Genomic DNA, 27912 nt, shown 5'->3' on the forward strand with positions numbered 1-27912 from the left:
TCCTCATCACTTTCATCAAACAAGGTTGTGTCAAACATTATTAAGAGACATTACAGAATACTTAAATAAATGGAAAAATATCCCAAATTCATGAATGGAAAGCCTTAATATTATTACTATGATAATATTTCCCAAATTGACCCATAGTTTAAACACAGTCCCTATGACTTTCCAATGTCTTTTCCTTTTTCTTTTGATAATCCGATTCTAAATACCTGTGGAAATGCAAGAAACTCTGAACAGCCAAAACAATAATGAAAAAGAAAGCAAAGTTGGAAGATGCACACTTCCCAGTTTCAAAACCACAGTCACCAAGACTGTGTGGTACTGGCACAAAGATAGGCACATCAGTTTCATAGAACTGAAGTCCAGAAATAAGTAGCTCTATTTGACAATCGATTTGACACAAGGAAACTAAGACAACTTAATGTGGGACAACCAGATACTGACATGTAAAAGCGTGAAGACAGACTCTTGCCTCATACCAGAAGTCAAACACAAAATAAGTCCAAGATTCTAAAAATCTTATATGAAAACACGGACAAGTCTTCCTGACCTTGGATTAGGCAATGATTTGATATGACACCAAAAGAGCAAAAAAAAGAAAAATTGGACTTTATAAAAATTAAGCATTTTTCTTGTTTTAAGGCACACTGTCAAGAAAAGAAACTACTCATCAAATGTGAGAAAATATTTGTAAAGCATATATGATAAGAGACAGCACCTAAAATGCATGAACTTCAATGATTAAAAACAGGCAACTCAGTTTAAATTAGGCAAATGATCTGAATGCATATTTCACAGAAGAAATATTAAATAAGTACTAAAAGATGTTAATGTCATTCAAAACCAAATCCATTGCTGCTGAGTAGTTAGACTCAGAGTGGCTCACCATTGTGTTTCCAAGATTATAAATCTTTATGGGAGAAAACTACCCATCTTTCCCCACAGAATGGTTGGTGGATTTGACCTTTTGTTTGGCAATCTGCTACATTACACACATCCCCAGGGCTCTGTTTTCATTAGAAGGATATACAAACCCCTAATGAGATACCACCTCACATCCACTAGAATGGCTATAATCTAAAAAACAGAGAGTAACAAGTGTTGATAAGGTTGTGGGGAAATGGGCAGAAATATAAAATAGTACAGCTACTTTGAAAAAGAGTTTGGCAGTTCCTCAAAAAGTTAAATAGAGTTACCATATGACCTAGCAACTGAAAACATATGTCTACACAAAAACTAGCACTCAAATATTCATTGCAGCACTATCACAACAGCCAAGAAGTGGAAACAACCCAAATACCCATCAGCTGATGAACAGATAAAATGTGCTGTGCCTGTACAGTGCATAGGGCTCTGGCGGTACAGTCTGAAGGCAATTGCACCGCTAATCAAAAGGCTGCATCTCTAGTGGTTCCAATCCACTAGCTGCTCCATGGGAGAAAGACAGGCAGAGTCCTCCCATTATGATTTACAGCTTCAGACACCCCACAGAGTATGAGTCAAAACAGACTCATGTCAGTGAGTAAGACAGGAATATTACAGCATGAACAAGCCTTGAAAATATTATACTAAGTAAAAAAAAAGTTAAGGCCAAAGGACACATATTATGTGAATCTTATTTATACTTAAGATAGAGAGGAGGCAAATATATACAGACATAGATTAGTAGTTGCCTAGGGTTGGAGGCAAAGATGGCGAAGCTTGGTCTCTCATACTTTGGACATGTTGCTAAGACTCCCAACGAAATGGATTGACCTGGTGACTGTAGCAATGGGCTCAAGTGTGTCAGAGGATGATGAGGATGACACAGGATAGGACAGGATTCAGATCTGTTGTTCATAGTGTCTCTAGGATTCATACTCTACTCAGTGGCACCTAACAATAACAGGGATGGGGGCCAAGGAGTTCAGGTGGGACAATGAATTAACTATTAGCACACCTAAACTCAATTGCACTTAACAGTGGGCTGTCTGTGGTTCTAATCCACTAGTCACTCCCAGGGGAAAAAATGTGGCAGCCTGCTTTTTTAAAGATCTTTTGTTGTTGTCTACTGTAGAATAGGAACTGACCCATAGTTGACCTCCAGCAGGTTTTCAGAGGCCTCAGGGAAGAGATCGCTCATCCTTCTCCCATGGAACAGCTGGTGGCCTCGAACTGGTTGTCTTTGGGACTGCAGCACTGCTTCATGCCACTAAGCCACCAGAGCTTCCCAGCTGGAAGTTCAGCTCTGTCCTGAGAGTCACTGTGAGTCAGAATCAACTCTATAGCCATTGGGGTGTGGTGGGGATGGGAGAAAATGGGGATGACTGCTAATGGGTACAAGGTGTCTTTCTAAGGTAATTAAAGTGTTCTAGACTAGAGAGTGGTGATGGTTGTGCAACTCTAAATACACAAAACCCTGCAGACTGGTATATTTTAAAATGATGAATTTTGTAGTCAATGAACTTTTAAAAATATTCACTAAAGCTAACATTATTAAACCAGCAATATATTAGTAAACCCGACCCCAGCTTGACATGTAAAGACTGAATATGTCCTAAGGAAGCCTACGTGTTTGACAGAGTCCTGTGTGTTCTGAGAGAAAGACACAGAAATGTTAACAAGGATTGTGTCTGGGTGGTAAAATTATGGATGACTTTTATTTTCTCTTTATTTTTTTTTCTGTTTTCTAAATTTTCTACAATGAGTCATAACAAAAATAAACATGTTTGTTAAAAACAAAGTGCGTCAGTGTGTAATTAAGTCCCAGGCTGTTGGAGGGCTGAGAGGAGGGAAGCCAGCCGGGGAGGGCTGCCCTGAGCCTGTGAGGGGAAGGGCGATGGCGGGTGTGTGTGTGTGTGTGTGTGTGTAATGGGGGAGGTGCTGGAGCAGAACCAGCTTTCACCTCCTTCCCTCTGTGGCCCACCTGTCCCTGATCTCCTAGCCCATCAGTCACAAGTCCTCACAAAGGGATCTCCAGAGGGCAGCCTCTCCTCCCATCCAGTCTATTGCTATAGTCCAGGCTCCATCCCAGAGGCCTCCTAAAAGCATGCCGCATTTAGTCTCCATGCTCCCTCAGAAACACACTTCGCTCTCCATGAAATCCTCCAGCGGTCTGGGAAGCAAAAGTTCTTAGTTGGTCATCTAAGACACACACACACACAGACACACACACACACACACACACACACACACACACACACACTCCCTAACCAATTGCAGTCAAGCTGAATGTAACTTATGACTTATGACAAGTCCATGGATATCAGAATAGATCTCTGTGCACTTTAGCATTTTCAAGGACTTATTTTTCTCAAATAGATCATCCAGGCTTTCTCCCAAGGTGCCTCTTAGTAGACTTGAATTGCCAACTTTGGGTTAGCAGCCAAGTATCATTTGTACCATCCAGGGAAGCTGGTGGTTGTTGTCAGGTGCTACTCTGACTCATAGCAACTCTGTGTACAACGGCACCAAACCTTGTTCAGTCCTCCGCCATCCAACCAGCCTCCGCTGTGCTGACGCCACTGGTCAGCCACTGTGTCAGTCTCTCTGAGCAGTTTCCGGGCTTTTTTTTTCCTAACCCTCTATTTTTTAAAAAAAAATTATTATTAATTTTAATGATAGTTTACAGAGACTTTGGATTTCCATTCAGCTAATCCTCTATTTTACCAAGCAAGATATTTCTCTCCAGGGACTGAACTCTTCTGATAACACGTCCAAGGTAGGACTAGATTTCCTCTCCTCATGTTTAAGGAGTATTCTGGCTGTACATCTTTTTTAAAAAAAGAAAATAGATTTCTTTGTTTTTTTGGCAGTTCCTGGGATAGTCAATAGTCTCCAAAGATCTATTTGTTTATGTACCAGTTTTAAGTTCCCACAACCAGAACAGGAGTCTCCAGGATTTGTAAAAGAAAGGACTCCCAGGGAAGTCTTTCATAGGATAACTGACAGTTTCCAAAATGAAACCGGGATGTGGCTTCAGGTGGGGGTACAAAAGGAATCTGCCACAGCTAACAAGGACGTCTTTTCAGGAAGTTAGCTTTTATTGGGTTTTGGTTTCCTATGCAGATCTTTCAAAATATACCCCAAGGGCCTGATGAGTGCAGTTAAGAATTACCTAAAATGAGCGAACAAAACAGAAAATATTTTGGTAAGAAGATATATGCCTAGAGTAATATTTTTCCAATCTTTGTTAAGCATTTTCTGACCTATGATGAGAATACTTAGAGTAATAGCATACTAATACTACTCATTACTAATAAATCATATTTATCAAATGGGAAAAATATTGATTTAATTTGTTTTCCTCACTCACTGTTCAACTTTTAGATGCATATATTGTTGTTAGGTGCCACTGAGTTGAGCACAACTCATAGTGACCCCATGAACAAAAGATCTGAACCTCTTCTATCCTGCACCCTCCTCATACTTCCTGACACACAAGAGCCCACTACAGCAGTCACCGTGTCAATCCACCTGGTTGAGGGTCTTCCTCTCCTTCATCGAACCTCCACCCTTCCCAACATCATGTCCCTCTCCACAGAATAGCCCCTCCTAGCAATATGTCCAAAGTATGTGAGGTGAAGCCTCATCATTCTAGCCTCCAAAAAGCACTCCAGCTACACCCTCTCCAAGACATATCTGTTCGTTCTCTTGGCTGTCCATGAAATGTTTAGTGGTCTTCTCCAACACCAAAGCTCAAAGGGGTCAATTATTTTTTTTCTGTCATCCTTATTCATTGTAAAGGTCTCAGATGCATAGCTAATATTTGTAATTTGTGGATTCTCTGTGCTGAGCAAGCCTGACCATCAGGATCATATGGGATCAGTCCGGGAAGATTTCCTGGACAGAAGGTGTTTGCTGAGTTCATAAAGGCATCAGAGATGCAAGGTTGGGAGAAAGAGGACAAAAGGCATTTGAGCCTGAGAAATAGCTTAAGCTGAGCCGTTAAGGCTGAAGAGGGGGCATCTGAAGATTTGGGGAGAGGACAGGGGAGCAAGCGACATAGATGGAGTGAGTGGAGAGCAAGGAGTGGAGATACCAAGTGAAAGAGTCAAGACAGAAGTCCCAGGGGTCTGTGGATGGTTTCTAAGAGGAGCAGGATAACTTAAGTGAGACCATCTGATGGTGGTAGGAACCCTGGGCCCCGCCCTTCACCACACTCCTCAGATCCATTCCCTCAAAACAATGCAGAGGGAAGGATTGGGGACAACCTAGTTTGAATCCAGCTTTCCCACAACCTCCCTTAGCTCCACACATACCAGGCCTGCCCCTCCCTCTCCACTCCTCCCTTCTCTCCTCTGCTCTTTCCCTCTCCCTTCCAGGTGGGCTCCTCCCCCGCGTGCCAGATGTTCTGAAGGGGATTTCACTATGAAGTCCTACAGGCCCAGGTTAGCAGATGTGCATCTGAGAGGCAGGTTAATGGGGGCCAGGGGAGCAGGCTGGGGCTGGGGCTGGGGGCTGAGGCAGCTGTGTTGGCCCAGAAGGCCTGGTGGGTCCCCAAGGAGGCCTAACAGCCTCATTCCTGTCAGCTGCAGCTGACAGAGCAGGAAGGAAAGGGGAATGGGCTGAGGGGAGCGGCCCAGCTGGGGAATAGAGCCTCCTGGCTCCCGGCTGGGATGGATCTGGAGGCTTCCTCTCCATCCCTCCCCCACCCCAACCTGGGAGTCCGGAAATTATGAATGCCCCCAAGTAGTAAACTGGGGGGGGGGGCTGCTTTCCCCAGTCCTGCGTCTTCCTTGGAGTAGGATCTCCATTCTCCATAAATGCTGAGGGGGCTGCAAGGCTCAGATCATCCTTCGGTAGCAGGTAACCTCCTGCTGCCAAGTTTATTCCCACTCACAGTGGCCCTGTGAGATAGAGTGGAACTACCCCCGAAGGGTTTCCAAGGCTGTCAATCTTTATGGAAGCCAAGCACTTTATCTTTCTCCACAGAGTGACTGACTGGTGGGTTCAAACTAGTTAGGTTTGCAACTGAGCCCTTTAACCACTGCACCACCAGGGCTCTGAGTAGCAGGCAGTTCTCAATAAACTTAGTTATTCTCTGCTTGCAAATGCACTGCCTGGTGTTTCTCTATTTCCCTTTTTAATAACAAGTTTGCTTTTTTAAAAAAATTGATTTCCTTACAAATTTTGGTATACACTGCTTTCACACTATTCTTCACTCACACTGTGTTTCATGCAATCATTCTCATGCATCATATTTCATAAAATCAATCACCATTGGAACTTGCCTATCATTACCCTGTGTTTTTACTTGGATTCTTTCCCTTTCCTTGCTCTGCTCCCTCCACCCACCAAACAAACAAAAAGTTTGCTTTCCCATTTATGCTTTACTTAGGCTAATACGTATATATTTCCAGTGTGCAGACCTTGAAAACCCAGAGCCTAATGGAGATTCACGACCTACACCCACACCTTCCCTCCATGGACGCACAGCACAGCCCCACGCTCACAATGGAGATTCACGACCTACACCCACACCTTCCCTCCATGGACGCACAGCACAGCCCCACGCTCACAATGGAGATTCACGACCTACACCCACACCTTCCCTCCATGGACGCACAGCACAGCCCCACGCTCACAACCCCGAGGCCAACAGAAATGCTGGGCCCAAATCTGGGTTCTTCTCATTGTAAATCCATTGGGTGGGTCTCATGCTCTGACTCCCTTTTTAGTGTCTGCCATCCCCTGGTTCCTGAAAGCGATCATGAGGGCAGGAAGATCCCCTCTCTCAGACTCCCCCTCCTCCTTCCTCAGAACCTCTTGAGTGTCCTGGAAGCATCAACAAGGAGATGAGAGACAATACACTGTGGAGGAAAGAGCATGAACTTGGAAATGACGTTCATACCAGAGCTTAAATTCCAGCCTATCTCCTACAAAGTGAGCATTGCTGGACAAATTGCAAAATCTCTCTGACTTGGTTTTTTCATTCATTAATTGATAACTGTATCAGCAAAGGCCACTGAGTGCCAGCCATGTAACAGGCACTGACCTAAATAGAGGGGATTCTGAGTTAAAAAGAAGATAACATGGCCTCCACTCTCAAGAAACTTAAGAGTACATAGGTAAACTTGAGAGTAAAGAAGGAAAAACTATGAGATATCATCTCATCCGCAGCAACGATAACAAAGTTCTACAGGGAAGTAAACAACAAATGCTGGTGAGGTTGTGGAGAGGTTGGCACTCTTATTCACTGCTGGTGGGAATGTAAAATGGTAAATACAACCACTATGGAAGGTGATCTGGCGCTTTCTCAAAAAGCTGGAAATAGAAATACCATTTGACCCAGCCATTCCACTACTGTGAATATATCCTAAAGAAACTAGAGCCACAACTCAAGCAGATGTATGCATACGGATGTTTATTGCTGCATATTCCCAATAGCAAAGAGATGGAAGCGAACCAAGTGCCTATCAACAAATAGATAGGAAAACTATGGCATAGTCATATAATGGAATACTACACAGCTCTGAAAAACAATGAGCTCACAAGACATTATACAGCATGAGAGAGCCTTGAGGACTCATGTTAAATGAAATATCTCAGTCGCAAATGGACAAATACTGCATAATACCACTGCAATAAAGTAGGACAAAGATGGAGAGGGAATGGGGAAAGAGTGAATAGAGAATGAAACACTGCATTAGAACAGATGAAGGGAGGAAATGTCAGAAAGGAATATGTGATTTTGCATTATATGAGAACAAGCTGGAACAAGGGGTGCATTGAAGGGTGGACTTGGGGAGGAGGTGGAAAGGGGGCAGAAAATGTGTAACAATGAATAAATAAAAGAAAAAAGTTTTAAAAATAGTAAATAAGAAAACACTGACAATGCAAGAAGACAATCGTAGTAGAAGTGCAGATTGTCTTGCATTTTAGAGGAGCTTGAACAGTTCTGTGCATCAGAAAGGGTGTGTTGCTTAGGTGAGACTTTTAAGGTGAGATTTACAGAATAAGCAGGAGTAACCTGGTGAAGAGGAGGAGGAGGAGGAGAGAGCATTCCAGGCAGAAGGAACCACACAGCACAGGAGCAGAGGCAGTAAGCCCAGGAGCAGTGGACATTGCTCAGTGTAGTTTAGTACAGAGGCAAGAAGGGAACACAAGAGGGGCAGAAGCCAGGTGGGATAAGTTCTGTAACTTTAGCTGAAGAGTTTGGACTTTGTGTTCAGGGCAATGGAAAGTCACTGATGACACTGAATCAGTAGAGTGACATTGTCAGATTTGTGTTTTCAGGTTGTCTGACTATAACATGAAGGAGAGAATGAAATGAGCTCAGAGTGTAAGCAGGGCTGCCAGTTGGGAGGCTGTTACTGGAAAAAATGGCAGCTGGATAAAAGTGGCCATAGAAAACTAGAGAAAAGAGGACTTAATTCAGAAAGGTCAGCACTTACAGCCATTGGGGCTATGTTGGTTCAATGTAGGAATGGTAAATGGAAGTGAAGGGTAACAACTGAGTTTCTGGGTTAGGAAACTCAGTGAATAGCTGTATCATATCTGAAAATAAAAGTGATGTTAAGAAGACTATGCCTGGGAGAGGAAATGATGGATTTACCTTGAAAAAATGTTGAGATTGAGGCACTTTGACTCATTTAAGTGGAGATTCCAGCAGACAGTTGACTGTACCAGGCTAAACTAGAGATATAAACTTGAGCGTCATCAGCACAGAGATGATGAGAGGCCACTGGCAGAGAAGGAACATCTCAGGAAGAAACTGAGGTGTGGAAAAAGACAGAGTCTCCAAAGAATCCTGCCATTTATAGGATGATCAAGAGAAGAGTGATTCTTCAACAAATGGTGCTGGCAAAACTGTACTTCTACCTGCAGAAAGCTGAAACAGGATCCACATCTCACATCAAACACAAAAATCAACTCAAGGTGGATCAGAGACCTGGGAGTAAAGCCCCAAACTGTAAAGTTTATCAGAGACAAACTGGGATCAAACTTAGACAGTCTAATCTATGGTATAAAGAGACTACCAAATATAGCCAGAAATGCTCAATCTGGAGAGAATAAAATTGATGAATGGGACCTCCTAAAGATTAAATCCCTTGGGTGAATCAAAAACTTTCCCCAACAGAGTGAAAAGAAAATCTACTGACTGGGGAAAAACATTTGGCAATACCATTTCAGACAAAGGTTTCATATAAAAAGTTTACAGAATCCTACAGGGTCTCCACAAGAAAAAGACTGATCACACAATTACAAAATGGGCAAAAGACATCGGAAGAGTTTTCACAGAGGAAGACAGTTGGATTGGGGGGCAGAGAGAGAGACAAGAGTAGTGGGCAAAGATTGAGAAGGATTGTCAAGAGAGGTCTGAGAGAACCAATGGCTCGGCTGGAGAAAGAGGGTCAATCACCTCCAGTGCTAGTCAGATCCGATTTGACGGTACATAACAAATAAAAAAAAATTTTTTTTACATTTTAAAAATAGCTTCTTATTCAAAAAAAGAGAGAAAGAGAGGCCTGAGAGAACCAGGAGACTGTGTTCTCCTCACAGAGTCCAGTGGAAGAAAGGCCTTCAAGGAGGATATGGCCAGTTTAATTAGATGTTCCTGTGAGGTCAAATTCAGAACTGGACAGCGTCTGTTGGGCTTAGTGTGATGAAGGTCCTTGATAACCTTGATAAGAACAGCTCTGAGGGGCCAGGAGGGCACTAAATGGGAGGAAGAAATGAAGGCAAATGTAGTGGACTGTGAGCAGGAGGGGAGGGAGAAGGTGACAGCTAGTGGGGCCTAGGTCTTCTCTAGGAGGGTCTTAGTTAATAGGACTGGTGGTCCTGATGTTGCATGAACCCGAGTAGGTCTCTTGACATGGAGTCTGTTATATGGAGAATCTCAAAGACGTCTCCTCCCTCCCACCTCCACTTTTGCTCTTTCTCTTCCCCTAGTCTTGTCCCATCTTGGCTCTGAGGAGAGTTGGGGCCAAGGGCACCTTCACTGAGAGTCTCTGTGGCCTCCAGCCCCAAGAAAGGTGATGTGCTTCCCATCACAAGATAGGGAACTATAGAAGTCCTCTAGGGAACAAATGGGAGGGTGGAGAGTTGCCTTTTCCCTTGTGTGGGGACAGGAACAATCTCTCCGGAGCGGCTAGAGGCCCTCCAGACACTGACTGCATTAGCCGGATGCACTCACCCAACCCGGGGACCTCCTGCCACCCAGAGGCCCCGCCAGAGGCGCGCAGGGCCTTCCAGCAAGGACTCGCTGGGGTGACTTCATTCAAGGGAGGGAGCCCAGGGACAGGTGTTCCGCCTGGTGAGGGCGGGAAGCCGTGTTGGCGGGCGTCCTCCGGATGGGGTCGCATTCCAGAACAACTGATCTTGGAGCCATCTAGCTGACGTGGTCACAGAGGCTCATAAATAGCTCTTCCCTGCACAGAGTGAAAAAGCATCTGCGGCCCGGCTGCCGCCGCCAGGGCTCCGGCAAGCCGCTCTCTCTGCCGGCGACGCCGGGGAAGCCACGCCCCGTCCTGTCCGGGCGCCCGGGCTGGCTCACCTGGGGGAGGCTGTTGGACCTGGTGACCCCCACGGCGCGTCCAGCACCACTATTCTAAGACCCTGTGGTTGCAGCCTCCACCCACGCGGCCAGGCCGGGGGGCTGCACTGCCTTTCCGGTGGGCGTGTGGATTTCCACACTCCTGCAAGTGGCTGGCAGCCACCTGGACTCCAAGAACTCGTGAATGGGTGGAAAACGATTCACAGACGCTAGGAAAAGACCGCACTTTCCCGGCCCCTAACCTGCCTTCATTCATCGGGAAGATGGCGAGCTGGAGGAGGAGTCACAGGGGTGGGCGGCTGGGTTATAGGGACATGGCCAATGAAACATAGATGCCTTATTATGTATGCTTCCTCTCTGCGTTGCTCTAAGGCTGTGTTGTTGTTTGGTGCCCTCCAGTCCAGTACAACCCATAGTGACCCTGTGACTAACTGACAGGAACCTTGTCATATCCTGAGCAAGGATATTGGATATGCTTGGATCTACTGATACAGTCACTCTGTCAGTCCATCTCGTCGAGTTCTTCGCTAACCCTTTCTACCTTTTCCAGTTGTTGTGAGGCGTCAGGGAGTTGAGTAGCAACCCAATGAACAGCTGCTCTGAATTCTACCCTATCCTGCTTCTATTAGTATAGCACTTGTCTGTGGGTCTGCTGTACTAGTGTAGCTTGTGGGATGCCGGAATCTCTGTCATCAATGTCTCAAGTACTTTTCCAGTATGATGTCCTTTTCCAAGTAAGTTATATGTTAGGGCTGTATCTTTTCTACATACTTATTTAATTTGTATGCTGAAAAAACTAATTTGAAAAGCTGGACTTTATGAAGAGGAATGTGGTGTCAAGATCAGAAGAAGACTCATTAACAATCTGCCTTAAGCAAATGACACAACCTTGCATCCTCAAAGTGAAGAGAACTTGAAACACTTTCTGAAGAAGCTCAAAGACTACAGCCTTCATTATGGATATGGATTACATCTCAACATCAAGAAGACGAAAATCCTCACCACTGGGCCATCTGGCAATATCATGACAGATGCTTGAGAAAAGAGTGAAGTTGACAATGATTTAATCTTGTTTGGATCCACAGTCAACATCCTTGATATTAGCGGTCAAAAAAATCAGAAGATGTGCTGCATTGGGAAAAAGCTGCTGTCAAGGACTTCTCCAAAGTGCTAAGGATCATTTAAAGACTAAGTTATATCTGATTCAAGCCACGGTTTTTAAATTACTTCCTATGAATCTGGAAGTTGGAAAATGAGTAAGGATGACCAAAGAAGAATCGCAGTCTTTGAGCTATGATGTTGGAGAAGAGTACTGAATATCCCATGGCCTGCCAAAAGAGCAAACAGATATCTCTTAGAGAAGGTACAACCAGGGTATTCCTTAGAGGCAATGATGGATTGACACAGTGAGTGTAACAATAGGCTCAAGTATGTCAAAGATGATAAGGGTGCCACAGGGTAGGGCAAGGTTCAGATCTGTTGTTCACTGAGTAGCTAGGGATTGTATTTGATTGATGGCACCTAACAACCACAACAACACCTCCTCATGACAATGTGCCCAAAATGTGTGAGCCAAAGGTTCACCATCCTCACCTCTAAATAGCACTGCTTAATAGGGTAGAATCTTGAAAGACCTTGTGAGCCCCCAAGCTGCTCTAGTGTCTGAGTCTATAGGAATTTTCATTGTTAATTCAAAGCCCACGCCTCTGTCAGTTCAAATCCACCAGTGGCTTTTCAGAAGAAAGATGGGTACTCTCCCTTCCATATTTTTTTACAGTCTTCGAAAACCTGCTGAGCTCTGGTGGTCTAGTGGTAAGACGTTTGCTTCAACCCCAAAGGCATGAGGTTCAAATCCACCAGCTGTTTCATGAGAAAAGGATGGCAATCTCCTCTCATGTAATTCACTGCTCCTGAAAACCTACTTGAGGGTCAGCTTTACAATGGTACAAAGCAAAAACCTGCTGGAGGGTCAGCTTTGAGTCAGTGTGACTTCAAAGGACTTTTCAAAATAGGGATTCTAGCTGTTCCTTCTTTGTGGTTACAGACAGCTGGGACGTTCTCAAACTAACCATTGTGTGTCTATAGGCATTGGCTAGAGGTCATCTGGCTCACTGGCTCCGGTTGAGCATACACCTAAATTCAGATCTTATATTTTCATCCCATGTGCACATCTGATGACAAGGAAAGAAAAATTCTAAGAGTTAGAGACTTCTGACAGGAAGTTCTAAGGTCCTGGGGGCAAGGTCCAATAGATAGCTAGTAATGATTGCTTGCCATGTTAACTTTACTTGAAACAGAAGGCAGGATGTCCCTGAAGCTGCTGGACCAAAGAACCAAGCCCGCCACTGTGGGTTGATTCTGATGCACAGTGATCCTGTTGAACACAGTAGAACTGCCCCATCAGGTTTCTAAGGCTGTAAATCTTTAGCGGGGAAGATCGCCACATCTTCCTTCACAAAACGGTTCAGTGGTTCCGAACTGCCAATCTTTTGGCTTATTGCCAAATGTTTTGTCATTGGTTGCTTCCCCCCCCCCAAATGTTTTAACTACTGCACTACTGGGGCTCCTTGGACTAAAAGACCTCCAACCAATCAAACTGTCCTCAAGTCCAACTCACGGAGACCCTCCATTCATCTGGTTTGCAAGTCTTAACAAGAGGAGACACTTTCATCTTTCTCCCATAGATTCAAACTGCCAACCTTAGGATTGGCAGCCCAACATGTAAAGCACAATGCCACCAGGTCCCCTTGGGCAAAAAGAAGAGTGATTTTTCAAATGTTAATTGCATACTAATCACCTCAAGGGTGGAGGGTCCAGTTACAATGCAGATTCTGAGTCAACAGTGGTGGGACAGGGCTTGAGTTTATCCATTCCTAACAATCTCCCATTTGATGAATGGACCACACAGACACACGGATCAGAGTAGTGGTCACCACTCCTTCCGTCCATATTAGAACCAAGATTCTCACTCAAGAGATCTCAGAAAATCCTGGGAATCTACTTTTAAAGCTCTGGTGATGTGGTCCACAGTTAGCGGTACAGTTAACCTAAAAGCTAACCTGTCTTTTGTGGTTCAATCCACCAACTGGTCTGTGGTAGAAATGTGGTTCAAATCCACCAACTATTCTACTGGAGAAAGAGAGTCAGTTTCCTCTCAAGAAGATTTGTAGCCTTGGAAGCCCAACAGAGCATCAATTGCTATGTGTTGTAATTAACTTGATGGCAGTGAGTTTGCTTTTAATGTGAGTAGAACAGTTCGAATTCACCAGCAGCCCTTCAGGAGAAAGGCTTCTTCTTCTATGCAATTTACAGCTTCCAGAACACCCACTGGAGGATCTGCTCTGAGTCAATTCCAACCCCACGGCAATGAGTGATAAGTGAGTTAGTATTACAAAGCAGACAGCCTTGGAAACTATTACAGTCCCTCAGAGTTGCCCTTTGCATGGTCTAGAATAGAGGCTAAGAGTACAGTCATGGAATCCTGATTTACCATTTCTGTGATCAGCTTCCCATGCCTCATGGAGACCATAGTAATCTGGGAGACTTGTGCAAGGTCTTCTTAAGTACTGAGCCTTGTGTAGTAAGCACTCAACAAACATAATCAGTTTGGTTCTTACTACACATACTGGGCTTCATCTGGTTTTCATCATGGCTTTTAGTCAATTCCCTTTCAGCCTTGGAGTGATAATTTTGCATCATTTTCACTTGCACCACTTTCTTGCCTTAGAGACTTAAGTCTACATAGGGACTAGGGAGCCAAAGTGAAGGGGGGGAGGTGTGTGTGTGTGTGTATGTGTGTGTGTGTGTGTGTGAGAGAGAGAGAGAGAGAGAGAGAGAGAGAAAGCGCAAGAGAAAGAGAGAAAGACAGAGGGAGAAAGAGAGAGAGTTGTTGAAAGGCAGGTCTCTTGTCTTACTTATCTCAGTACCTTGTGGGACAGGCATTCCAGGCACTGAACAAAGCTTAAATAAATGAAGGGCAGACGAGAGTGAGGACCAGTGAATGAGTCTGTGTTTTGCTCTGGACACACCCAGAATCAAGGCCAAGCTCTGCAGTGTGGACTCCAGAGGGGCCATAATGCCAAGGAAAGGAAGTTAAAGCAAAACCTTGCCTGTGGGGTTGTAGGGGGTGAGGAATCACCCCACTCTACGGCTCTGCCAAGCCCCCTCCCCATGCACTTAAACCAAATCTAGGTAATCTATTCCCAACACCCCCTCCCTGGCCGCCCCTGCCTCTCTCAGGCCTGGTTAAACAGTGATGGGTTCAGCCAGCAGGGAGCAGGCTGGCTCAAGAAAGCCCCTGCAGGCAGCACCTCAGCACCAAAGCCCGGGTGAGGGAAAGGAGGGTCAGGAGACTCACACGCCTGGTCTGAGGTGATCCCCATGGGACTGAGGCACCATGCTGCTCCTGGGTGGCCTGGCTTGGACAGCTCCATCCCAGACCAGCGTTTACCACTGAAAGAACCTCCACTGGGGCCCAGCGCCCAGCCCACCACAGACACCGTCCTAGTATCATGCAGGAGCCAAATTACCCATGTTAGACTCTCCTCGGCTGCAGGGGGCTGCCCGCGTGTCCGCCCACCTCAGGGCAGCCTCTGCCCCAAACGCATATAGTAATCAACTCCCGGAACCTTGGAGAGATCCAAATACAGTAGCATATAATCACGGAGCCTGAAATAGCTGTGCTCCGGAGGCCATCTGCCACCTCGCGCGTCCCTGGGGACCCCTCAGCTAGGCCCCACAGCACGGCTGCACCTCGGGGCTCTCTCTAGCGGACAAGCAAGTGGGCAGTGCCAACAACATTCACTAGTCACCTGCAGAGCTCAGGGACAGCTTGGGGGGACCTCGCCCAGTGCAGCCTGGGCACTGTCAGGAATGAGGCCTGAGAGCACAGTGGCCTAGACTTACTCAGTCCCTGTTGTCCCCCCCCCTCCTGCCATTCATTTCTGGGCCTTACTTTCCCAGCTGCCCTCACTGCAGAGACAACAGCCTCATCCCTCCTGCTCTTGAATGCATCTGTTTGCTTCCTCTTGAGCTGTTCAACCCTGGAGGGTTCATTTTGCCACAGAAACCAGGCTCCTTTTTCCTCCCCATCTACGAGCCTTACCCCCTGGTAATAGACTGTTGTTGTTGTTATGTGCCGTCGAGTTGCCTGCAATTCATAGTGACCCTATGTACAACAGCCCTAAAAAGTGCTCTATCCTATGCCAATCTCACTGTCTCCGACACACCTACCACCATTACCCCAGTGACTGAATCAATCCATCTCATCGAGGGTCTTCCTCTCCTGCGCTGTCCCTCCACCCTCTCAAGCATGATATCCTTCTCCAAGGGCTGGTCCCTCCTTGCAACATGTCCAAAGTATGTCAGATGAAGCTTCAGAATCTTTGCCTTCAAGGAGCAGCCTGGTTTAACCCTCTCTAGGATGAATCTGTTTGTTTTCTTGGCAGTCCATGGTACACTCAATACTCTTCTCCAGCACCACAGCTCAAAGACATCAATTCTCCTTATATCCTCCCTAGTCATTGTCCAACTCTCTGATGCATAACAAATGATGGCAAAGACCATGGCCTGTGATCTTCATGGAAACTTTAACAGGAAGAAATGGTCTCATCTTTCTCCTGCAGAGTAGCTGGTCGGTTCCAACTTTAGACCTTTTGGGTAACAGTCCAACACTTCAACAGGTTGCATGTTGTTGTGTACCATCGAGTCGGAACTGGCCCATCGCTGACCCTCCACAGGGTTTTCAGAGGCAGTAAATCACACAGGAGGAGATTGCCCATCTTTGTCCCACACAGCAGCTGCTGGATTCGAACCTCCTGCCTTTGGGTTGGCAGCGTGATTCCTTACCACTAGGCCACCAGAGCGCCCTAACAGATTCCATGGTGGTTCCAAAAGACAAATGTCCACATCCTAGGCCCTAGAATTTAGAAATGTGACTTTATTTGGAAATGGAATCTTTGCACATGTTAAGAAGGATGTTAAGATGAGGTCATCTAGATCATCTGGGTGGGCCAGAATTCCAGTGACAAGTGTCGTTATGGAAAATACACAGAAGAGAGCAGAGACAGAGGGGGAGGTGGGCGTGATGCTCGAACAAGACAGACAATCCCAACCATTCCCAGAAACAGGAATAGAGAAGGACAGACACCTCCCTGAAGTCTCTAGAGGGAGTGTGGCCCAACCAACACCTTCATTTTGGACTTCTGGTCTCCAGAGCTGTGAATGAATAAATTTGTATTGTTTCAAGCCATCCAATCTGCGGTCATTTGTTAAGGTACTTCTAGGAAACAAACAGACCCCTTTCTTCTATCTTTAACAAGCATCAGAATTAGCTGGGGAGGGGTTTGTTAAAATGCAGGTGGCAGGCTACCCCCAGAGATTCTGATGTAGTAGGTCAGAAGTAGAACCTGAGTATTTGCATTTTGAATAGGGGACCCAGGAGATATAGATGGTTTGGGTTGAGAAACCATCCTTTGAGAATCACTGGGTGCCAACTGTCTCCATAACTGTGTTAGCTTTTCTGCATCCTTGGTGCCTCCCTCAAAAGATCCCCTTTCTTGTTCCACATGATATTCTCCTTTCTCCTGCAGTGCTCAGGAACCCTGAGAAAATGCATCCTCCAAGGACTTCTTGGGCACATGCAAATGTGGGTCCTTCTCTTGCAATGGTTCAGACCTCCTACTAGGGCCTCTTGAAGGTTTACTTCAAGGAGGCTGTGGAGTAAGGGCCAGAGTTAGGCTCCTTCTACATTTACCACAACACTACTCAATTCCACGTTGGCTCCATCTCTAATTTTCTAAGAAATATTAAGCAAGGCACTTTCCCACTGCACTTCACCCCAGAGCTGTCTGTAAAGTGGGAAGGCTATGTGTGCATGCTAGTTCTTGAAATGTTTCTGGCCAAAAGGTCCCAGAGGCGTTTTACTGCTCTTTGCAAGCAGATAGTTATTAGGAAAATCATCCTGGTGTATCCTCTCACAGACTCATTGGGGGATCCAATCAAGGCTGAGAGTGATTAGGATTGAACCTGTCAGCAGCCCCCAACTCCTCAGGCACGCAGCACTATCCCCTCAACCCACACTCCACTCAACTCCTAGCACTCCCAGGGTAAGGTCAGAAACTAGTCAGTTTCATACATTTGCTGTAGGTCAAGGACTGCAGTCTTCAATATGGATTGAATCTCAACAACAACAAAGATTCTCACCACTGGGCCAATTGGCAGCATCATGATAGATGGAGAAAAGATTGAGGTTGTTAACACTTTCATCTTGCTCGGATTCATATTCAACACTCTTGGCACCAGTAGTCAAAAGACAAATTGCATTAGGGAAATTGGCTGTCAAAGACCGCTCCTAAGTGCTAAAGAGCAATGATATCAGTCTACAGACTAAGGTGCTCCTGATCCAGGCCATGGTCTTCTCCATTGCTTGCTATGTATCTAAGAGCAGGACAATGACTAAGGATGACAGAAGAAGAATTGCCACTTTTGAGCTATGGTGTTGGAGAAGAGTACTGGACATGCCAAGAGAACAAACAGGTCTATCCTAGAGAGAGTGAAGCCAGGTTTCTCTTTGGAGGCAAGGATTTTGAAACTCTGTCTCCTATACCTTGACTATGTTGCCAGGAGGGTCAAGACCTTGGAGAGAGGCATCATGGTTGGAAGGGTAGAGGGGTCAGTGCAGGAGAGGAAGACCCCGGATGAGATGGATTGACACAGTGACTGTGGTGATAGGGGCAGGTGTGTCAGAGACAGTGAGATTGGCTCAAGGTAGGGTAGGGTTTAGAGCTATTTTTCATAGGTAGTTGACTGACGACAAGAACACCACCAACAACACCATACCCATCTAACAGAACTTACAGCCTGCAGCCAGCTCTGGAAGCAAATGCTCTGGAAATAGCTTGGTCCAGAGGCCACTAAAGGCTCATTCTCCAGTACTTGTTATCTTCTCATTCAACCCCTCCTCCCAAAATTGCTGTTGGAAGGCAGCCCAGTGCTGTGCTTAATGGCATAGTCTGTGGGCCAGCCTGCTTGAGTTTGACCCTAGATTTACTACATTCTGGCTATGTGACCTTCATCAAGTCACTTAGCCCTTCTGTGCCTCAGTGTTCTTATCTATAAAATAAGGGTGTTGACAAAACTAATTGTAACCAACTCACCGAGTATTATTGTTGCTGTGTGCTGTCAAATTGGAGCCAATGTATATAGGTCACCCTCCTGCAGGTTGGCAGAGGCAGTAAATCTCATGGAAGGAGACTGCTCAGCCTTCTCCCTCGGAACAGCTTGTGGATTCAAACCAAGTGCCTTTGGCATTGTCGCACTAGGCCACCAGAACTCCCCTCATGGAGTATGAAGTGGATTAATTGAGACAGTGGATGAAAAGGACCTGGTAGTATCCAAGTGTTAATTATGATTAACCTGGTCGCAGTCACTGAAGTGGAGATGCAACTGTGCTGTGCAGGAAGGTCTGAAATACAGAGCGAGAGGCCTGTTCTTTGTCGGAAACATTTCCAATCCCAGTCCTCGTCAGATCTCTGAGACTGGCTTCAAGGGTTCATCCATTCTCCTAGAGAAGCTCAGAGCTGTCCTTCTTATCTTACCGGAAAATATTTCCAGGAGACTGGAGAGGTTCAGGAAAGAGAGAAACTGACGGCCATTGGGAAGAAGCATGCAGTGACTGTAAGTGAATTGAGATCAGAGCCAGTGACCCTGTTGGGAATTTCCTAAATCTGCCTCATGCTACCCTCTTGGATATGTCTGCCAGCCTACTCATTTGACCCTCCCATCTTAGAAACAGTGAATCTTAAGTTCAGAGGGTCACTTGCCCATATTCATATAGCTAATTGGTGACAGCATCAAGATTTGAGTTAAAGTCTCTGAACTCTAAAAGCTTTGTAGGTTATGAAAAGTACTAAGGCATGGAGGTTAATAACAAGATACTTTGGAATCAGAGCTACTACTGTTTTAGAATTCTAGCTCTGCTGCCTCCTCGCTGGGTGACCTCAGGCAAGAGACTTAACTTCTCTGGGCTTTAAGCTGCCCCATCTATAAAATGGGAATCTCAGAGGACTTTCAGGATTAAACAAGGTAAGTGCACTTAGAATATTAACCTGTGATGAGTGAAAGTCATAGCTCCCACAGGATCCCATCGCCCAGAGCCCAGCTACCCCCTGTGCACATGAGCAGACACGCGTCTCTCTTGGCTTCACCACTGTGTTCCCCTCAGCAGCAGGCAGCGGTCTTCTGGACGGCCAGCTGGGCTGGGAGGGTTGTGGTGGTTCTAAGTAGGGTTTCTGTTTGGAGTCTGGCACTGCTCTTGATTAATTTCCCCCGGTTCACAGTGCTGGCTGGTTTCATGTGGCTATCCTTTGCAATTACGCATTTCCCCCCAAGGGTGTCTGAGATCCGACTGTTGTTCTGTTTTCTCCCCTTTATTGCTGCCACTGTGCTTTTCCGATGCTTCTTCTGGGACCAGCCAGCCGGAACTGCCCAGGCCATACCCCACCTCAGCCTCCAGCTCCTTCTAAGCTGTTTTTTCTGCTTTTCCATGTACTTCCCCTTATCCTGCCTCACCCCAACCCAGCTTCTACTTCCCCCTCCCCTCCGCTGGCTTCCCATGATTTCTCTTGGCCTTGGCTCGGGCCTGGCGGGACAAGTCTGGCATTGCACCCTTCCCCTTCCATGCTGGGGAGAAGCAAGTATAACAGGGAGGGGGTGTTGTGGAGCTGGTGCCACCAATCCAGGTGCCAAACCAAACAGCTTGTGCGCCCCGTCCACCTAGGTACTTGGGGCTGGCACGCCAGGCCAGCTGGCCCCGTCCCCTAGTCCTAGCCCTACTCCTGACTCTCCCAAACCCACTACTGCCCTGCATTTGGTTCTAGCTGGTAGGGAGTGGAACATAAGAGTAAGCCTTCCCTGAGGGACCGAGAATGAGCCTTTGAAGGGCCCTCTCTTTAGAAATAGCCCCTCACAGAGCTTGTGTCCTGCACTGAAAAAGGCATCCCACCCTCAGAGGGGCATGAGCAGAGGGTGTGCTCCTAAATGTTTCTTGATTGTTCGACTTCCAACCAGAAGGAGGGCATTTCTACTGGGTGGTTGTTCTAGAGAGTTGGTCACATAATGATGGCCACCAATAAGGGGCTTCCCTTGCAGCCTGGACAGAAAAAGGCACAGCCTTTGACACCAACACTACTTTAGGTTAGTCCTGTCTTCCCTCACTCACTAGCTCTGATCTTGGAAGAGCCCTTAACTTGTCCAGGTGGCTATTTCCTCATCTGGAAAGAGAGATGGCAATTCTTAGAGGAGTTTTTGTGAATTAAGCATGATTACAATGTGAGAATGTGAATGAAATGAGACAATGCTTGTAGAACATGTTATATATAGCGCAGGCACAAAAGGTGCTCAAAAAAACTGCTGTTTCCTCCATTATCTTTCAGCCGGTTGGACTTGCTTTTACTGGAGTTCCTGGGTGGTGTGAATGGTTAGCTCCCTTCCACTCTAAGTGAAAGGTTGACAGTTTGAATTCACCTGGAAGTGTCTTAGAAGAAAGGCCTGGCCATCTAGTTACCCTTGAAACCCTATCGTGGTAGGAAGTGGAGAATCGATTGCAAAAACGAAGGTAAAAAAAATTCAACAAGAACCTTGTGGAGTATAGACACACACACACACACACACGAGGTGGCCATAAATCAGAATTGGTGGCGGTAATGGACTATGAGGAGGAACCTGCACGAGGTAGGGGCAGCGCTTCACTCTGAGGCCCAAGATGGTGCCTCCTTGAATCCCACAGGTTCCAAAAGCTCAGGACATAACACCTTCTGTACAGAGACCTCAGTTTGCATTACATGTCTCTCCTACCCCCATTCCCCATTCTAACCATGCTCCTGTCCAGTTTGCCTAGGATTTCAGTCATCCTATTTACAGGCACCAACAAATACAACCCATCCTAAAAGGGCATTGCTGTTGTTGTGCACCATCAAGTCAGAACCGACCCGTAGCTGACCCTCCAAGGGTTTTCGGAGACAGTTAATTGCACAGGAGGAGATTGCCCACCTTTCTCCCATGGAGCAGCTGGTGGAGTTGAACCAAGTGCCTTCAGGATTGCAGAGCAGCTTTTTACCCCTGGGCCACCAGAGGGCCATTAGAAGAACATTAGCATAGTGCCTTTTTTCCTGCTACCTCCTGTCTTCTCTGCTCATCCTCTGGAGTTCACTATCCACTCACTACTCTTTAAACATGCATACCCTTAGCTCTTACACACTAGGCTCTTGGTGACTCTCTTTGACCCCAATACCAAAATAAGACAATTGAGCCCCTCATCACTCCCCCTTTCTCTCAACTTCTTTATCCAGTTATTATTACTTCTCTTCCTCACTCAAAACTCACTCACATTAAGTCACTTCCGACTTACGTTGACCTTCCACTGGGTTTCTTAGGAGAGGAATCTTCATGTCAAGAGACTGCCCATCTTTTTCCTATAGAATGGCTGGTAGATTTGAACCACTGATCTTTTGGCTGGTGGACCAACATATAAGCTCTTTGCCATCAGGGCTCTCCTACCATTACTAGTAGTAAAAATAACTATAGTAACAGTAGCAAAAGTACCATTCCAAGTCTTTTACATATATTCATTTCATTCTGTTCCACTGAGGTAGAGAGATACTCTTATCATCTGCAGTAGGTAACAAAGTGGGAGCAAGGGAGTTAAGGAATGTGCCCTGGAGTAGAAGGCTGGACAAAGGCAGTCTGATTCAGAGTCCTTATTACATGGCTTCTGGATATTTCTAGAGTTCACCAGCTGTGCCTTTCACCAGAACTTGGACTTTTCTTGGACTGCCATCATATTCCTTCAATTGACACTGGCTCACCACCTCCAGGATGTCCTCCCTGACTGTTAGAAGAATGATTTTTCAGCAGTGCAAATTCCTCACACTTCTCTCTTGCTAAAATTCTCCTCAGGTCATGAAAGAAACACAGTGGAAAATCAAATACATAGGAATAGGGATAGGGATAAGAAACTTAACAAACAGATGTTTCTCTGTACCTGCTCAGCAGGTTGTGTCAAGAAATCTGGAGGACAACAACCTGGCCAATTGACTAGAAGAGATCCATATTTATTCCTAACTCAAAAAAAGGATGATCTGACAGAGAGTGGAAATTATCAAACAATATCACACACAAGCAAAATCCTGCTGAAGATTATCCAAAAACAACTGGAACAGTACATTAACAGAGAGCTTGACAAGAAATACAAGCTAGATTTAGAAAATGCTGTGGCACTAGAGACATTGTTGTCAATTGTCAGATGGATCTTGGCTGAAAGCAAAAGAGTTACTAGAGCAATGTTTCAAGCATTTGACTGTGTAGATTACAACAAATTTTGACTAGCCTTGTGGAAAATGGGAATCCAAGAACACTTGGTTGTGCTCATGTGAAACCTATACTTGGACCAGAAGGCAGTCATCAGAACAGAGCAGGGAAACACCGCACGGTTCAAAATCAGGAAAGGTGTGCATAAGGGATGCATCCTGTCTCCATACCTTTTCAATCTATATGCAGAACAGATCATTTGAGAGGCTGGACTTTATGAGAAGGAGTGTGGCCTTAGGATTGGAGAAAGACTCATCAACAACCTGCTAATGCAACTTTGCTTGTCAAAGCTGAAGAGAATCTGAAGCATTTCTTGCAGAAGGTCAAGAACTGTAGTCTTCAATATGGATTGAAGTTTAACATCAAGAAACAAAGACTCTCACCACTGGGCCAATTGGCAGCACCATGATAGATGGAGAAGAGACTGAAGTTGTTAACAATTAGAGTTTTGGCTCCACAATCAATACTGTTGGCACCAGCAGTCAGGAAATCAAAATAAAAATGCTTTGGGGAAGTCTGCCATTAGGGACCTCTTCAGAGTGCTGAAGAGTAATGCTGTCAATCTAGGGACTAAGGTGCACCTGATCCAGGTCATGGACTTCACAATTACTTGCTATGTTTCAGAGAGCTGGACAGTGATTAAGGATAACAGAACAAGAATTGATGCCTTTGCGTCGTGGTGCTAGAGAAAAATCTTGAACATACTACAGACTGCCAGGAGAACAAAAAATTCTGTCTTGGAGAGGGTGAAACCAAGTTTCTCCTTCGAAGCCAGGATTTTGAAGCTCTGTCTCATATACTTTGGGCATGTGACCAGGAAAGGCCGATCCTTGGAGAAGGACATCATGCTTGGAAGGGTGGAGGGACAGCGCAGGAGAGGAACACCCCAGATAAGATGGATTGACACAATAACTGGGTAAATGGAATGTTGAAGTCAGTAATACCGGCTCAGGACAGAGCAGGACTCAGAGCTGTTGTGTATAGGGTCACTATGAGTCACAGGCAACTTGATGACACATAACAACAACAAGAAGAAACTGCACTGCGATCCCAGAGGAACGAAGTTCAAATCTACCAGCTGCTCCAGGAGAAAGATGGACAATCTCCTCCCATGCTATTTATTGCCTCTGAAAACCCACTGGAGGGTCAGGTAACGGTCAGTTCTGACTCAACTGCAAAATAGACACACAAGCAGCCAATCTGAAAAGCTATACACAGTAGGATCCCGAATATAGAACATTCAGAGAAAAGCAAAACTATAGACAGTGAAATGATTAGTGGTTTCCAGGGATTCAGGGTATTTTTCAGGCAGGGAAACTGTTCTATGTGACACAGTAATTAATGGCAGACATTTGCCAAGATCCATAGGAATGGACGGCACCTAACAACAACAACCACCACCACCACCATCCCTTGCTTGGAATGCTCTTCCCTGCCTCTTTACCTCACTAACACTAACCCTTCAAGGCTTAACCCAGCTTTTGCCTCCTCAGTAAAGTCTTGGAAACATTTGTGAAATGGATGCGTCAACAACTAGCTGAAACATCACAACAATACCACCACTCACAGCCGTATGGAATCTCGTCCACTCAAACCCCTCTCTCATTTACTGTGTATTTGATCTTCACGACAATCCTGTGAGTCAGGAGGGAAGATAAGTTATGATCCCCAACTTGAAGAAGGAGAAACTGAGGCTCCAAAAGGCTACGTGAAACAAGTTCTCTGCTTCACAAGTCAGTACTCTCTTCACAGGGGAAGTTTTGCAAAAGGTAAAATCTATATTCATTTGCCTTTCAATCAAAGGAGAGTAGGAAGTAACGGCACTAGTGGTGAAAGTTAACTATCGAGTTCTTTTAGTTACGGGGGGCTATCCATTTCCCAGAAAGAGTAGGAAATAATACCTATGTAGCATAATAGCTCCATGTCTAGTCTGAAAGACAAGACCCTTAGAAGCTCTAAACACCCAAAGGACCCAGGTAGCATGGTGCATTATCTGCTGAGCTGTTAACCAAAAGGTCATTAGTTCAAATCTACCAGCTACGTTCAGGGAGAAAGGTGTGTGGGCAGCCTGCCCCTGTAAAAATTTGCAGCCTAGAAACCCGACAGAAGGCAAGTTGTAAGTGACTCGGTGGCAGCAGGCCAGCATCCTAAAGGTGTCATCCACCATTTAAAAGAAACAATGAACTTTAGCTCAAAATAAATGGTAAAAATCTCACGAAGAAAAAGTAAAGTGATAATGATGTAAGAGGACGAATGCAGTAAATTTCATCAAATTAATTAGACACAGGAAAGTATTAGATTTGCAAATGTTTTATGATATATATCTTCGTTGTTGTTGTTATGTGCTGTTGAGTCACTTGTGACTCATAGCGACCCTATGTACAACAGTCCTAGATCTTGCTGCCCAGTGCCAATCTCACTGTCTCTGACACTCCCATCCCAATTACCCCAGTCACTAAATCAATCCACCTCATAGAGGGTCTTCCCCTCCTGCTCTGTCCCTCTACCCTCCCAAGCATGATGTCCTTCTCCAAGGACAGGTTTCTCCTCACAACATGTCCAAAGTATGTCAGACGAAGCCCCAGAATCCTTGCCTCCAAGGAGCAGCCTGGTTTAACCCTCTCCAGGATTAATCTGTTTGTTTTCCTAGCAGTCCATGGTATTCTCAATACTCTTCTCCAGCACCACAGCTAAAAGGCATCAATTCTCCTTCTATCCTCCCTAGTCATTGTCCAACTCTCTGATGCATAAGAAGTGATTGCAAAGACCATGGCCTGTATCAGACACACCTTAGTCTCCAGAGGACTATCAAAGGCATAATTTTCCCCTTAGACTAACCTCTGTGGGACTTTTAGTGAAATATCAAATCCCCCCTCCCTTAATTTTTTGTTTGTGTGTTGTTAATTTTTTTTTTCTTCCCCTGCTTTGCAAACACTTAGCCTAGTCTACCTTTAGAAGTCTTTGACTCTGGCCTCTATGGACCCCCTATACAGTGGTGACCCCGGGTGGAGGGAAAGGAAGTTCCTGGGGCAAGAGGCTCAGTATTTGCTGGGAGGAGAGGCAGAGAGGTGAGAGGATGAGGGAAAGCAGCAGCAGGTCTGCCCCTGGCACGTGGTGGGGTGCAGACTTGGAGAGCAGTAGGAAGCTGGAAGATGCCCAGGACAGGAGGGAAGAGGAAAGCCCTGCCCAACGGTAGGTGTAGCACGGAGAGCAAGTCAGGAATCAGGAAGGAAGCAGGGCTTCCACTGTGAGCCTGGGCCTAAAGAGTTGGACCCACCAACTGTTCATGGTGTATGGGGACCTGGGAAGCAGTCCTGAGGAGGAAAACCATCTTTCCCACCTTCTTCCTCCTTGAACTCAGGGAGAACCAGGATGGTTCTGAGATGTCAGAGTGAGTCAGAATTGACTCAGCGGCATTTGGTTGGATTTGGTCTTCCACATGCGCAGTAGTACACATGGGTCTAGAGAATCAGAGGCCTGTGTCCTGGTACAATAAGTGCCCCCTAAAAGGAGGACGACCTGAAACACTTGCTGCAGAAGATCAAGGACTGCAGCCTTCAATACGTATTGAAGCTCAACATCAAGAAAACAAAGATTCTCACCCCTGGGCTGATTGGCAGCATCATGATAGATGTTTAAAGAGATTGAGATTATTAACATCTTTAGTGGCTCCACAATCAACACTCTTGATATCAGCAGCCAGGAAATAAAATGACAAATTGCATTGGAAAAGTCTGCTGTCAGAGACCTCTCCAAAGTACTGAAGAGTAACGATGTCAGTCTAGAGACTAAGGTGCATCTGATCCAGACCATGATCTTTGTAACTACTTGCTATGTATCAGAGAGCTGGACAATGACTAGGGATGATAGAAGGAGAATTGATGCCTTTGAGCTGTGGGGCTAGAAAAGAGTATTGAATATACCATGAACTGCCAGGAGAACAAGCATGTTCGTCCTAGAGAGGCTGAGATCAGGCTGCGCCTTGGAGTCAAGGATTCTGAAGCTTCATCTGACATACTTTGGATATGTTGCAAAGAGGGACCAGTCCTTGGAGAGGGACGTCATGCTTGGGAGGGTGGAGGGACAGCACAAGAGAGGAAGACCCTTGATGAGATGGATCGATTCAGTCACTGGGGTAATAGGGATAGGTATATTGGAGACCGTGCGATTGGCACAGGCTAGAGCAGGATTTAGGGCTGTTGTACATAGGGTTGCTATGAGTCGCAGGCGACTTGATGGCACATAACAACAACAACAACATACCTTAGGGAGCTCTGGTGGCCTATGCCTCGGAAAACCCTTTGGAGGGTCAGCAATGGGACAGTTCCGACTTGATGGCACAGAACAACTACATCAAGCCTTCGTTAAAGCAGCTCTGGTGGCCTAGTGGTAAGGAGTTGCACTGGCAACCCAAAGGACCCGGATTCAAATCCACCAGGTGGTCCGCGGGAGGCAGATGGGCAGGCTCCTCCAGTACAATTAACTGCCTCTGAAAACCTGTTGGAGGGTCAGCTGTGGGTCGGTTCCAACTCGATGACATACAACAACAATGATTTGTTTAAGGTTGTTGTTGTTGTTGTGTTGTGAGTCGAACACAAAAGGCCTGAAGCCCCTCTATAACTATCGACAATTATCAAAGTTCATAGTTTCCCTGGGCATGTTATTTAGGAAGTAGATAGATGGGCAATCTCCTCTCATGCAATACACTGCCTCTGAAAACCTGTTGAAGAGTCAGTTATGGGTCAGTTCCTACTCAAACTACATAATTACAACTTATTACTATGTCCCCAACTTATCCTCCCGTTTAGCTCCCACAATATTAACAAACTCTCAGGATATAGTCATTGGTGTGGCAGCAGAACTGACTCGTAGCTCACCCTCCAGTGAGTTTTCAGAGGATGTAAATTCCACCGGAGATTTCTTACTTTTCTCCTGTGCAGCCACCGGTGGATTTGAACTGCCAGAGAGGTGCACTTTGGGGTAGCAGCACGACTCCGCAGGGACCACACTGTGGGTACAGATACACCAGAGGAATGAGTTGGGTTCAACAAGCATGAATGGGG

The 27912-nt window shown here is 45.8% G+C and overlaps 1 protein-coding gene across 1 annotated transcript in view; it reads right to left on the bottom strand.

Moving 5' to 3' along the window:
* The window catches only part of LGR6 (leucine-rich repeat containing G protein-coupled receptor 6), a 190490-nt gene that overhangs the window by 97607 nt on the left and 64971 nt on the right, over window positions 1–27912 (bottom strand). The gene's annotated exons all lie outside the window — the stretch shown is intronic.

The sequence above is a fragment of the Elephantulus edwardii genome, unplaced genomic scaffold (genome assembly GCF_000299155.1).
Source record: "Elephantulus edwardii isolate Elephantulus edwardi_28Jun2011 unplaced genomic scaffold, EleEdw1.0 scaffold00090, whole genome shotgun sequence".
Lineage (NCBI taxonomy): Eukaryota > Metazoa > Chordata > Mammalia > Macroscelidea > Macroscelididae > Elephantulus > Elephantulus edwardii.